The 12,317-nt window shown below is 34.6% G+C and overlaps 1 protein-coding gene across 9 annotated transcripts in view; it reads left to right on the top strand.

The window, feature by feature from the left end:
* Positions 1 to 12,317, top strand: part of ULK4 (unc-51 like kinase 4) — a 242,747-nt gene that overhangs the window by 24,716 nt on the left and 205,714 nt on the right. The gene's annotated exons all lie outside the window — the stretch shown is intronic.

Raw genomic sequence — 12,317 nt, 5'->3', positions numbered from 1 at the left:
GTGTCCAACTGCCTGATCACTTCAGGGCTAACCAAGAGTTAAAGCATGTTACTGAGGGCATTGTCTAAATGCCTCTTCAACACTGACAGGCTTTAGGCATTAACCACCTTTCCAGCAAGCCTGTTCCAGTATTTGACCACCCTCGTGGTAGAGACGTTTTTCCTCAGGTTCAGTCTGAACCTCCCCTGGTGCTGCTTTGTGCTGTTCCCTCATGTCCTGTCATCAGTGACCAGGGAGCAGAGACTGGCATCTTCCTATGTGCTTCCCCTCCTCGTGCAATTGTAGAGAGCAGTGAGGTCATGTCTTCACATTGTGCAGATCTGGCATTAGGAAAACGCTGTTACTGGTTAATAGTTAGCTGAATTGCCAAAAAAAAAAAAAAAAAAAAAAAAGTATATATATTTGCTGTTGTGGGCTCCTCTGTTTTTTTCCTTTAATGAATAATGCACCTTGTCATTTCATTATCTAGAATGATTATGGTCATCTTGCTATGTTGAATAACATTTAAAGTCTGTAGTAAAAGCTGCTCTCAAAACATAATTTCTGTTATTGGGAGGGGGGGGGTTGTTTTTTATAAAGTTACAAAGTAGGGAAAGCCGGGAAGAGATGTGTAACTTTTAAAAGTTCCAATAAAAAAAGAAAACAACTGAGCTGACTGGCAGTCACGGTTTCCACCACAGACAATATATATCCTAGTCTGCTTTGAGTATGTAAAAGCAATAGACTAATGTTGTTTTACATTGAACTGTAATATGGTTTTATTCAAAATATTTCAAGTTTTGTGTTTTTCATATGAACATAAAATCATTTACAGAATTAATTTAGCATTTTTTAGAAATACGCATGTACTTCAAAAAGCAAGTTAAATCTGAGACCAGTGACCCACTTAAACTGAAGGACTAGAAAAGAAAATTCTCGTTATCATTCTTCTATGAATTAAAATTAATTTTCATATGCATTAATTAGGAAAATTATGATTTTTTAAATTAACAAAACTGAATTATAATACAGTTCAAACAGCATCCACTCTGCTTACTATAGTGAATTATTTGCAGTTTGTTTCATAATAATATCCTTTAATTTAAAAAAAAAATATTTTAGAATGCTTACCATATTAGTATGAGGAAAATAATTATCAAAAAATCTAATTCCAGTGTTTTCATGTCTTCAGTGTAATTTTTGTAACTTCTCATCTCTACAGTCATGGTTCCTGCTCCCCTTCAAATAGCAGAATTGCTAGTTTGAACATTCCTTTGGATTGTCAGCTATTGCATGCTTTTAAAAGAGTTGGAATTATTTATAATTTTCTATCTTATGTTTTTAAAAAACCACATTTTAAACAGTATTATGTACTGTATTAACAAATAATGCCATAGTTTATCCTCTTATATGAACCAGCTGATAGTCCAGCTGAAGTTTCTTGATGGCTGCTGTGATTTAGGAAATGTCAAAACCAAGCTGTAGCTAGTCAGAACGTAATCTAAAATTACTGCATGATCCTGTTCTTAGGAAGTCTGTAACATACAATCCCAGAACTGGAAGTCCTAAATAAATCTGGTTTTGATGGTCTTACTTAAAATAAAAATAAAATAAATTAAAAAAAAATAGTCCCTTACAGACGAGTGAAGAATGGCACTACTGCCTCAATCCAAAGGGCTCTCTAATTTGACATCTCTACAGAGGCGAATGTAGGAAACCTGGAGAATGACAGAGTAATGCAAGCATGCACTCCTATTTCTCCAACACTTGTCCTTCACCTCCTGTGATAGGCATCTCTGGGATTTTTCTGAACCAGGTATTTGAATTTATCTAGTAATCTTATGAACCCTCTTAAATGTTTTATCATCCATAACATCCTTTGGGAAGAAACTGCACAGCTAAACTATATGCTGTGTGAAGCAGTCAGTCCCTTGGTTTGGACCTGCCCTTGGTAGGCGCATTCTGAGGCCTGCCAGTTCTTACGTTGCACAGGAAGCACAAGCCTTTCATGTTCATCTTCTCTGCACCAGTTATAGTGGGGTGTTCAAGGTATCTTTATCTTTTTTTTTGTTACCTCTCTTCCCGACAGGTTCTGTTTTCGTTAGTAGTTCCTCATGTCAAAGCTCTTAAAATTTTGTTCATCCTTCTTGCCGCCTTATGTTCTCTTCCAGATCCCAGTTTCATCTCTTTAAGATCAAGAACCTTATTAGGAGAACTGCATCCTCCTAATAAAATAGATACATAAGTGATTTGAATGGTAGTTGGTTTTCTACTTATTTCCTATTTTGTTCTCAGTAACTTCTAACATGGTCTGCTTTTTGGCCACTGTTGGGAAGACTTGGTTTCCTTGTGGAACTCCCTATTATAGCCTCGCTATATTCTTCCCAAGTATGAAGAGTCACAACTCAAGAAAATACAAGACTGGAATTACTTTTACCATGTGTGTACTGTGCTATGTACAATAAATTTTCTTTCCTACTTATATTGCTCCATCACCACAGAGCAATGTTGTTCTGACAAACTTTGCAGTTCTGTTACCCCATTATTTACTCATCCATTTTTTTGTGATTTGCTGCTTGTAAATGTAGCATGGGACCTACGAGAGACTCAAACAGGACAGCATTGCTGGCTATTTCATGTTAAAATGTGGATCTTTATTTCTACCCTTAGTTTCCTGTCTTTTACCCAGTTATACATTTATTTAAGGACATTTTCTCTATCTTTGAAGTTTATACTGCACCATTAATTATTTTTGTTGTTTAAATAGTTTGTTAAATAATAGCAACATTGAGTCCTGAAAAAGCAGAAAAACTTTAGGAAAGAAAGAAACCTCATCCTCATTTCACATGCTAAAATAAATGTTCATTTGCTGCAAACCAAAAGTTTTTGGTTTATTGCCCTTTGAAGAATTAATGGTTTTCCCTTTTTTTCAAGGTGATCTGTGAAAAACATTTTTCCATATGTAACCACCAGAGGTCACTAAAACACAAAATTAAAATGCAAGTAATAAATGCTATTTAATACTACATCCTCTGCTGGACCAGACTAGAAAAAGATATAATGGTGGAACTATGTACATCTTGATTCTGCTGATCTATTCTGAATCTCCTGATATATTCTAATGTAAATTCACTTGCAGTTAGTCTATTTCCAATTAATTGTTTTCTAGAACAATAGAATTGTTTAGAAAAAGACATGGTAGAATGCAGTAGGGAAATTGAACTCTTGCATATTTTTCTTTGAATCAGAATCTTTCAATGAAGGTGAAGACATTTTGTGTGTAATTTCCTCTACCTGGCAGTTGCAATAAAAATTGAAGTAGTTGTTGATGCTGTATAGGTCAATTATTTTCTGACTTACCAATCGCTGTGTTTTTTTTTTTTATCTTCACGGAATCGCCCTTTACAAATCAGAAGCATAATTTCCTCTTATTTATTCCTAGTTATCGTAGGAAACCAGCTGAAGTTTTATCTTTGTATTTAGGATTTGAAACTGGTTCTTACAGAACTGAATGCTAATGCTTGGAAAGAAAAATCTGCTTATTCTTGATTTTAGAGAAAAATTCCTTCCATGCTCGGGTTTGCTTCCATCTATGTTTAATTTGTCCTTTTTATTAAAAGAAGCTATTGTTCTTTCCTTTCTGTGAATATTTCTACTAGATGTACAGCTACTCTGATATGAAACTTCAGACTTCGCCTTTCATTTTAGTAGGAGATCATAAATCAACTTCACAGAATGCCCTCATGTCAGGGAGCAATGTCCTTCTCTGTCTGGTACAGGATCAGCTTCTTCCACTGTTTGTGGTGCTTTCTGCCCCTCCTTTTTGAGGCAAAAATCTAGTCATTTTCCATACCTCTTTTAAATTGGCTGATTGTAAATACCAGTTGCACACTGTGACCTAGGCAGCTCTGTCCATTTTCCTGCAGACCTGGGTCCACTGCTCTGCTGAGAGTTCAAAGGGCTCAGAGACCATGCCACAGTTTTCACGCTTGCAAGTTTCTTTGCAAAAACATTGGCTTATAGAATTCCATGGGCAAATTAACCAACTTAATACCCCATGGAGAATGACAGAATGTCTCAGTACCACTGAGCTTAGAATGTCATTCCTTTGTCAAAGCAATGTAATCTCCTAATGTGTCCTAGTCCAAAGTGAAACCACATATAATTTGAGCATTTTTATTTATGATTTTTTGAAGTACAATTCGCTGGTTGTTTTCTACAACCTTCATAGCACAGCTGTGTCATTATAGGTTCAGTTTTATGGATCCTTTCTCTAGCTAGTCTGGTTGGTCTATGCGTAGAGTTTGTTCTCATTAAAATTCTTGCAGAATGCCAACTTTAAGGCATGCTCCTGGCTGATCACTGGCTGATTGATTACTCCTGTTTCTAGCCCTATATACAACTACTTATATTGTAAGGAGATCCAAATAAAAGTATTCACTTGACCATTTATTCTCAACCTGTTTAGTTTTGATGTTTTTATTGTAAAATGATTTTTTAATCTACTCACAAACGCTCGTGATTTCAGTGTATTCTTGCCTTTTTCCTTCAATGGCACTTTGCTTGATTTACACTGATAACATGTATGTAAAAATACTACTTAAAAAAAATAAATCTTTGGGTAGTAGGCATAAGCTAATCAGCTGTATAGGAGGCATATGTGCATAAAAGTACTTACATATTTGCACACACAAATGTCTGCTCTGCTATAAAATGATTGTTGAAAATTAAGGAACACGAATAAAAGATAAACACCTGAGGTTAATTAGCTTCTGCTGGCAGAAACTCATAGAGTATGTGAGAAGTTCTTCCAAGTTTAATAGACAGAATATATAAATATAATTAATGTTAATGACAATTAGTCTGTCTTCTGTCTTACAATGGAATTCTGGATTGCTGGAGAAAATACTAAGACCTTTTGTCAGTTTCAGTTAGGGAACTGAAAAACATTGCTAATTGCAAGATTAAATTACTTTTTGCAATTTTCTCAGATTAATTGGGTGACCAAAGCAAAAGCTGTACCCTTGTAAAAGTCATTTTATTGAGATTGTTTTCATATAGCCCTTTAATTTTTCTCTGTTTTCTTCAAAAGATAAAATAGCACATTTTGTCATTAAAATGACATCAGTAGTGCTGCTGATATACCTCTTTGCAATACTCTTCAATGTAATGTGTTCTTATAGCAAAAAAATTCTCTTTCCTTCTACAAGACTGTAATTTTTGGGATAATAAAGAGCTATGCGCCTAGGATCCTTTTCTTCAGTCAATAAATGTATGCATCTGTAGAAGGTAAGAAGGCATCTGGCAGACTCTTGTCTGTTTTCTTTTCAATATTTCATTCAGAACTCTAAGCGTAACTTATATTCCTCCTACGTTGGTGTTATGAAACACCAAATCAGTATTCTCCTTCAGCTGCTTCTATCATAAATACAATTGTGACCTTGATTATTGAATGTGTCTGGGGGAAGCTTATTAAACAGAGAATTAAGGGGTAACATACATTGGGGGGAAGAACAGATCCTAAATTCACAGCCCTGTGAAGACTTTTGGAAGTCATTGGGCATCCAGATACTATTTTGGAGTTGAGGGAAAACAGCTTCCCAGTAAATGTTTTGAGATTTAATTCTGCTTCCCAACTCCCCAGTATGTATGTCTGAAAGTCACACACTATTGTGCAGTGGAGAGAGGAAGTGTCTTACTCTACATACTTAAAGCTCTAAAGCAAGAACATGTTTTGGGCTCCTCGTGTTATATCTCAGTATTGTAAATGTTGAGCTTTGGGCTATTTGGGTTTTGCATTTCTTTGTTTTGATGAGACTGACTTTTTTTTGTGTCAGGAATAGGCATTTCAAAAAAGTCTGGACTAATGAATTTCCACTCTCAGTTGATATCCTAAGGTGATTAATCAATAGGGAGCTGACAATGATCTGAAGGAGCTTTTCTTTTTAAATCATGCTCATTTTAACTTGGATCTGTCCTGTCACCCGGCTTGCTACACAAATGTTTGTGCCAGCACAATGGAGGAAATAACACTCAACCTTGCTGTATTGATGGTGGCACTCATAACACTGACTTAAAATGGCTGAAATTATGGTATGTGGCTCAGAGTTAGTATCTGTGTGTAGTAAATAAGAACATGGCATGGATGGCTGAAGTGTGTATCCTCATTTTTTTTTAATGCTGCCCACCCACAAAGGCATCATGTAAATACTGTCAACATAGTCAATGTTGACAAAAGTAGTCAAAATTCCATGGGCAGTAAATCTTTGTGTGTTCCCTTTCTCTTTCATTTGTTCACTTATCCACCATTCAGTTCATTTGCTAGGACTAGGTGGAGAAATGAACTCGTTCTCTTAAAAAAAAAAAAAAAAAGTCTAGTCAGACATATTCAAAAACAATTGGATTTAGATTTACACCCTACTTCTGAAATTTTAGAACACTAAACATATCTATTTTTTCAGGAGAAAATGAGTTGAATTAAAACATGTTGTGTTCTTCTTACCTTTTGGAGTACCGAGATAATTTGTTTCATACTCAGGCAATCAGATGCTGTTAAAGGTACGAAAGTGTCAGACTCTTGAATATTTTGAGGTAAATACTTATGTAATACTGGACATGACTTTCTATTTCTAATTATAATTTCAAAGTATTTTCTAATTGCTGTTTTCCGATCTTTTCTTTGTAATAGCTGTCTCGTGGGATTTCTGTTAGGTATTACAGGGTTTGTGGCTCAGGTTCCAGTTTTGTCCAAATCCATGCTGCCATCCCCTCAGTATTTCATCAGCCTGGGTTTTAAGGTAGAAGGGGGACATCCCCACCATCATCATTTACTGGAATACTATGTACAGTTCTAGTTAACTTCTACAGGGCCTTTATGAAATAGCGTAAAGATAATTTTGAGGAGAAATGAGAGTAAATAAAAAACCAACACCCTCTCTTTGAGAGTACTGAAGTTTCAAATTCTTTACTAAAAGTGTCTGAATTATTCTCAAATGATGAATATTATAGGGAATATATATTGGAAAGTTTTTCTTATCCTGTAGTTTAAGAATAAAACCACTTCATGAAGTTGAAAAGGGGCAAAGTTTCCTTGTGTAATGTGGCAATTAGGGCAAGTTTCATTGTGTAATGTGATCAGGTATCTCCTCTCAAGCAGTTATTATGCAACGATATGAAGAAGCTTCTTTCCACAGGAAACTGAGAAAGCTGGCAAATTTCAGAGAAGTGTTGACATGGATAATAGGAGTATCAAAATAGCAAATGCTAGCAAAACACTTTTGTAAGGCTCTGAAGACACATTTCAGATTTGATGTCAGCACAAGGGAATTGTTCAGGCTCACCTGAAGTTTCTTGTACTTTTAAAGTATCTAGAGCTGATCACTCACAAAACCAAAACACAATCTCAAAACAGTTGACAGCTGGTCAACTTAACATCCTTGTGTTTTTCTTGACAAAAATTTGTCTTGTGAAATCATGAATTCTTTCCATGTATCTTGATTGTAAGTAGTTGAATAGCCATTTTGTTAAGATAAAAGTATGGTCATAAACCTTAATTTGGTGTCTCAGTTGGCTTATAACTGATGCAGGCATTGACTTATGTCAAGTTCTTTTCTATGAAATGTATTGTTTGTAGCTGGAACTAATTTACATTTAATAATTTGTATGAGTTTTCTATGTTGGCTATCTCAGAAGTAAACTTACTGGTATGAAGGAAGTAAAACACTAAAATTTACTTCCACTTTGGAGTGGAAAAATAATTACCTTCAGTCTTCTGCATATATGCTATGAAACTGATAGGCAATTCACATGCAACATTTCCATATTTGAGTTGCTTATGAACAGAATAACACATCTGACATCAGAAACACTGTAAAAAGATTCTTAATTGCTTTTAATGATGGAAGTGTTTCATGTCTCATCAGACAGCTTGTAAGACTATTTTCAGTATATATGCTTTCCTGCAATCACAGATTTTTGTTGATTCTAACCATTTGATATCTTTGTCTATCTTTGTAATATTTTTGCAACACAAGCTGTGAGATTTCTGTTTAAAGCACAGCGTGACTTTTTTTTTTGTTCTGGGTCCCTTCCCGCTGTATTTTTCTCTAAAGTAGAAAATGTTTCTTGTTTCAGTTGATGTGCTTTAAGCTTTTCTTTTTTTCATATTACCTAGTCATTTGCTCTCTTAGTTTACTATTTGCATGTTGCTGCAGTTAACTGCATTTTTGTGAGGTAACAGGGTTTCTTTAATGACTTTTTAACACTACGTATAGTATTTGAAGCTTAAGATCTCAGACTGTTAGCGTGGAACAATCATATGGTTTAAAATGTAACTGTTCAAAGTGTTTACTCTATGACATTCTGTACTTTTTTTTCTTTCATTTTGTCCATTGTAATGTAAATATACAGCAAAGAATACAGTTTTAAATCCTACCTAGTTGAAATATTTTACAATTGTATTTAAAAGTAATATTTGCACTGTTCTTAACTATAAAATAATTACTTTCTAAGTAATAATATACAAGTTATACTTTTAACTAAAATTCTCTGGTGTGAAAATAAGTTGCCATGTTTTTAAGCTGGTTATTCACCTGTCCTAGATTATTCCCAGTTAGCTTTTACTGGTGAGTGACTCCAGTTGAAGGGAGTTTACCTCCATGGCAGCTGTAGAATCAGTAATTGATTTTAATGTTAATGGAAATTATGTATACTGAGGACTAAACTTGCTACAAAATATTGAGATGCATCATCTTTTTTTTCGTATTTCAGAGCAGGAAATATGCAAAGAAATTTCTACTGTGCAAGATCTACCGAGAAATAGAGCTTGACCCAATAGTTATTCTTAAAGTAAGATGAGCACATTTGTTAGGCTGTTAACTCAACGTTGACACTATCATCATTATTTCCATTTTCCCTTCAATTCAGCTGCATAGAAAACTTCAAAATAATTATATGTTCTAACTTTTCTATTCCTAAATTTACCTATTTCTTTTTTTGCCTGAGTGCAGGGGTTATTCTTAAGAGAGTGTAACAGAAGAAAGTAATGCTTCATGGATTAGTTCGTGCAAAGCATCCTTTCTGAGGGCTGCAAAGAATAAAACCTAGAAGCTTCTTTGATTTGGAAAGCAGCTGAAGGATTCTTGAATAGGATTTACATTTTGTCTTGATCCTATGGTGATGAGCAGTTTTAGGTTAACTTACTTCCAGAGGAAAATAATGATTACGTGAAGTGTACCATGTATCTGACAGCTGCCTTTATTATGTATATACCATGCAGCGGGAAGCTGAGTTTTTCATGACTGTTGAACTATGTAGGCTTTTGCTGAACTTGTTTCAGTTTGTCCCTCCTCTGGCATCACTTTCATGAAGTTTTAGAATACATATTTGTGTCCTGTTCTGTGTATGCATGGAATAATTTTGCCTTTATTGGTTATATTTGGGGAATCTAAACTAGAAATGTTCAGTGATTTTTTTAAACATTTTCAGCTCTGTTCATATATACACAAAGCAAGAAAAATAGAATGCACACTTCAATTTTTCTCAAAGAGGAAGTAAATTCAAATTTTGTACAGGTTGTTTAAGCTAATTTGCTATTATTTTCACAAAAACATAAGGGTGGTTATCCTGCAGCATTAAAGATGACAAGATTCAGCCTGTCAGCTCTACTAAATGAATGTGATGTTAACAAATAAAATGTCAGACACTTCACCAGTAAGTTGCCTTTGGGAATACACCTGTAGTTTTCTTTGTAACCTGTACTCTCGAGAGCACTGAGAGCTGGTTCACAGAGAAATAAATTCCAAAAACTCTAGAGCCTTATGAACACTTAACGTCTGCAGTCCCTTTTCTGTATTTAAAATCAGACAGCTAAATCTATATGTAGAAAATGCATTAGGGATACTTGAACAATTCTTAGAGCTGCAAGCAGATCTGTCAGCTGAAGGAGCCAGCTTTCTCATGAATGTCTGTCTTTCAGCTGGCTAACTTGAAAGTTAATTACATAAAGGCTACCATTTAGCATCTTCACTTCTGCCTTTATTAATTCTCAAGTTTAAATGGAAAGTCCTTAGTTTAGGAGGATGTTTTTCTGATATTTAATAGAGTAGTCTCTGATGATTTTTATGCTTAGTGTATTAAAAATGTTTTCATATATATTTTCTGTTTAAAAAGAAATGAGTTGGTACTACAGCCCTTCTTTCACTTCTGTATTGCTATTACGTTTTGAAAAGTTTTGCAAAAAACTATGTCTGAGAAGTTTTTTACTCTTGGTAGGTATGATAAAAGTTTAGTAAGAGGTTTCAAGGAAAGGCAATGCGTTAACTGTTTTTTGTTAGAAAAATAGACTCAAGGGATTGTGTAAATGCTTCCTTTTGTTTTTATGTTACATCTTCTGGGACTTAACACCACATGTTCTGTCCAAAGTTTTCATGAATATAACACGGCAAAATGCGAGTTTTTGTACAGTTGTGCATCATGGGGCAGAAAGAGCTGAATTTGTCAGCATGTTATAAATTTAAGTTAGATGTGTTCTTTCGCTAGTATTTTTGGTAGCATGCAGAGAACTTGACTTTGCTTGTAACATCAATTTTTGTTAAATTTGCTTGGCATTTTGTAGGTGAAATTTGCAGAATAGAAAATAAGGTAAATTTCACAGAATCACAGAATCATCTAGGTTGGAAGAGACCTCCAAGATCACCTAGGCCAACCTCTGACCTAACACTAAGAAGTCCTCCACAAAACCATATCACTAAGCTCTACATCTAAACGTCTTTTAAAGACCTCCAGGGATGGTGACTCAACCACTTCCTTTCTGTGTAAACTTTCTGTTTACACTGTGTATTGTTTTTTTCCCAGCACCCCAATCCCTTTTTTCCTTGTTTAGTGAGAGGTGACAAGTTACTTTATAAGTGGATGTGTCACGTACATTGGAGATGCGTATGGGACATGAAAGGCTAGGTGAACTAGATGGAAGTGTTTCTGTGATTAAAATAACTTAGCCAGAATAACTTTTTTTTTTCCTTTGGAATTGAAATATTTTTGGTTCTTACATTGTTATAATATCAGCAGAACAATCAAATATATACAGAAAATGAATCATGAAATTAGCATTCCTACTGTGAGCAAGAGACCACACTGAAAAATTTTTCACGCATAACCTTCTTGACATGAAACAAACAACTTTTTCTATTAATTCTGGAAAACACATCTGTGAGATTATTATCTATTTCCTGGCATAATTTGGATGCTATTTGCATAATGTTTACAAAGTCATATCATACAATATTGCAGTTCTGTGTTGTGTTCCTATTAGTTCTTATTTATTAAAGCTTGACATAGCTGAGAATTGAGTTTTAATATTTCTGTTACACTTAATTTCTTTTTGAGTTAACCAACTCAATAATCTGCTTATTGAAATCGTGCAACTAAATATGTAGCTTGAAGAATGAACCTAAAAAGTTCCTCCTTCCATCTTGTCTTGTCTTGAGTTTGCAAATTAATGAAATGGTAGACTAGTTATAGGAGAAAAAAAATCCATCCTCTTCCTCTACAGCACATACTTGTTTGATTGGCACAATTAGGCTATAACAAATTTTTGTGATAGTAATTACAGACTGATGGTAGCTGAAAAGCCTAATGGTTTCAAGTTTCCTGCTGCTTTCTGATTACAGCACTAAAAGATGTTCAAACCAGCCTCAGTGTTATGCAAGATCAGTTGTATATTTGTTGTCATCCTAACTTTTCCTCTGAATATCAGCCCTTTCAGTTATAATCTGGGAAAAAATGTTTTATTAATCTGAAGCACATCTTAAAAGTAAAGAAATCTGTAGAGAAGAGAAATTTCTAACCAGATGGTGTTGGGTCTGGTTGTCACCTTCACTGAGTAGAATGAAGGGATTTGAAATAATCAGTAAAATGAAGTAATATCAAAGACAATTTATGGCAAATATTCAGTGTCTGTAGATTTTTTTTTTTTTAAAGATAAGAAATTCTATTTAGAATAAATCAGTCTACACACCCCTACATGGGTGTTTTATTAACGGACATTGGGCCTTCAAAAGTGTCATCAGCATGGCTTCTAAATCAAGTTGATAACAGGCATGCTGCCCAGAAGCAACAGATGATGACCTAGAGTAATTTCATGTAGAGTTAATGAAAACAATAAAACTCATTCTCACCTTTTATAAATTTTGTGTTTCTGGAATGGTAGAAACCTGCAGAGAAATACAGGGAAACAAAAAGGAAGAGAAAACAAAGAAAAAAACCAATTTCGTCTTTGGATGCTCCTGACAAATCTTGTTCTGTGAAGACTGATTTCTAGAGCTTCAGTTGACATCCTT

This window comes from Cygnus atratus, chromosome 2, assembly GCF_013377495.2.
Source record: "Cygnus atratus isolate AKBS03 ecotype Queensland, Australia chromosome 2, CAtr_DNAZoo_HiC_assembly, whole genome shotgun sequence".
Classification (NCBI taxonomy): Eukaryota; Metazoa; Chordata; class Aves; order Anseriformes; family Anatidae; genus Cygnus; species Cygnus atratus.
This window is presented reverse-complemented; position numbering and strand designations above follow the sequence as displayed.